Raw genomic sequence first — 3,052 nt, forward strand, 5'->3', positions numbered from 1 at the left:
GCGGCGGATTGGGCGCGGGACGGCGGCTGGACGTGTCCGGCCAGGGACAGACATGTCCGGCGCGGCTCGGAGATAAAAAGCTAGGGTTAGGGGGAATCGACTGCGAAATTTTCGGGAGAGGGCATATTTATAGGTAGAGGGAGCTAGGAGAGTCCAAATGAGGAGCGGTTTTCGCCCACACGATCGTGATCGAACGACCGGGAGCATGGAGGGGAGTTAGATGGGTTTTGGGCCACTTTGGAAGGGGTGTTGGGCTGCAAAGAGAGAGGGGCTTTACGGTTACCCGGTTAATCGTTGGAGTATCAAACGACCTCCAAATGGCACGAAACTTGACAGGCGGTCTACCGGTGCTATTCCAAGGCCGCTTGGCAAGACTCGGTCCATTCCGAGAAAGTTTAACACCCGTTCACAACAGGAGACAAAAGGGGAATGCCGGAGGGCATAGGAGTGCCGGATCGCGAAACGGACAACGGGGAAAATGCTCGGATGCATGAGACGAACACGTATGCAAAATGAAATGCACATGATGACATGATAAAATGCAACACGCAAGCAAATGACATGGAAACGACGGCGAATAACTGGCAGACACCTGGCGCATTGGATCCGGGGCGTTACATATTGCTGCATCACCCTTTCCTCTTCAAGGAAAACCAATGCAAGCTCAAGACGTAGCAAGAAGGATTTCTGGCGCCATTGCCGGGGAGGTCTTCGCTCAAGTCAAGACATACAAAGTACCCATCACAAACTCATCTCCCTCGCATTTACATTATTTGTCATTTGCCTCTCGTTTTCCTCTCCCCCACTTCACCCTTGCCGTTTTATTTGCCCTCTCTTTCCTAATATTCCTCCCTCTTTTTCGCTTGCCTTTTTCCTGTTTGCTTGTGTGTTGGATTACTTGTTGCCATGGCGCAAGATAATACCAAATTGTGTGATTTCTCCAATACCAATAATAATGATTTCCTTAGTACTCCGATTGCTCCTCTTAATGATGTTGAGTCTTGTGAAATCAACACTGCTTTGCTGAATCTTGTTATGAAAGATCAATTCGCCGGCCTTCCTAGTGAAGATGCCGCTACTCATCTAAACATCTTTGTTGATTTGTGTGATATGCAAAAGAAGAAAGATATGGATAATGATATTGCTAAATTGAAGTTATTTCCGTTTTCACTTAGAGATTGTGCTAAAGTTTGGTTTTCGTCTTTGCCTAAAAATAGTATTGATTCTTGGAGCAAGTGCAAAGATGCTTTTATCTCTAAATATTTTCCTCCCGCTAAGATCATCACTCTTAGGAACGATATTATGAATTTTAAACAACTTGATCATGAGCATGTTGCCCAATCTTGGGAAAGAATGAAATTGATGATTCGCAATTGCCCTACTCATGGTTTGAATTTATGGATGATCATACAAAAATTTTATGCCGGTTTGAACTTTGCTTCTAGAAATCTCTTAGATTCGGTCGCGGGAGGCACGTTTATGGAAATCACGTTAGGAGATGCTGCAAAACTTCTTGATAATATTATGGCTAATTATTCTCAATGGCACACCGAAAGATCTTCTAGTAAAAAAGTGCATGCTATAGAAGAAATCAATGTTTTGAGTGGAAAGATGGATGAACTTATGAAGTTGTTTGCTACTAAAAATACTCCTCTTGATCCCAATGATATGCCTTTGTCTACTTTGATTGAGAATAATAATGAATCTATGGATGTGAATTTTGTTGGTAGGAATAGTTTGGGAAACAATGCTTATAGAGGAAACTTTAATTCTAGACCGTTCCCTAGCAATCCCTCTAATAATTATGGAAATTCCTACAATAATTCTTATGGTAATTTTAATAAGATGCCCTCTGATTTTGAGAATAGTGTGAAAGAATTTATGATTTCTCAAAAGAATTTTAATGCTTTGCTTGAAGAAAAATTGCTCAAAGTTGATGATTTGGCTAGGCACGTTGATAGACTTTCGCTTGATGTTGATTCTCTTAAACTTAGATCTTCTCCTCCTAAGCATGATATCAATGAGTCTCTCAAATCCATGAGAATTTCCATTGATGAGTGCAAGGAAAGAACCGCTAGATTGCGTGCTAAGAAAGATTGCTTTGTAAAGGCGTGTTCTTCTAGTTTCCATGAAAAGAATGATGAAGATCTTAAAGTTATTTATGTGTCTCCTATTAGATCTTTGTTTTGCAATATGAATCTTGATAATAATGGGACTGGAGATGCGTCAACTTTAGTTAGAAGGCGTCCCAATAATTCAGAGTTTTTAGATCTTGATGTTAAATTTGGTAAAAGTGGGATTGGAGAGGTCATGACTTTAAATAGCATTGAACCCACTATCTCAGATTTCAAGCAATTTGATCATGATAATTGTCTTTAGAAGGTTGTATTTCCTTGTTGCAATCTGTTGTTAATTCTCCTCATGCTTATAGTCAAAATAAAGCTTTTACCAAACATATCGTTGATGCCTTGATGCAATCTTATGATGAAAAACTTAATTCGAAAGTTTCTATTCCTAAAAAACTTAATGATGAGTGAGAACCTACTATAAAGATTAAAATTAAAGATCATTAGTGTTTTTCTTTGTGTGATTTGGGTGCTAGTGTTTCCACGATTCTGAAAACTTTATGTGATATTCTAGGTTTCCATGATCTTGATGATTGCTCTTTAAATTTGCACCTTGCGGATTCCACCATTAAAAAGCCAATGGGAAGGATCAATGATGTTCTCATTGTTGCAAATAGAAATTTGGTGCTAGTAGATTTTATCGTTCTTGATATTGATTGCAATCTTTCTTGCCCTATTATTCTTGGTAGACCTTTCCTTAGAACGATTGGCGCGCTTATTGATATGAAGGAAGGGAATATTAGATTCCAACTTCCATTAAGGAAAAGCATGGAGCACTTTCCAAGAAAGAAAGTTAAATTACCTTATGAATCTATCATGCGAGCTACTTATGAATTTAGTGCCAAAGATGGCACTACTTAGATCTATCTTCGCTTTTATGCCTAGCTAGGGGCGTTAAATGAGAGCGCTAGTTGGGAGGCAACCCA

The sequence above is a fragment of the Triticum dicoccoides genome, chromosome 6B (genome assembly GCF_002162155.2).
Source record: "Triticum dicoccoides isolate Atlit2015 ecotype Zavitan chromosome 6B, WEW_v2.0, whole genome shotgun sequence".
NCBI classification, from domain to species: Eukaryota; Viridiplantae; Streptophyta; class Magnoliopsida; order Poales; family Poaceae; genus Triticum; species Triticum dicoccoides.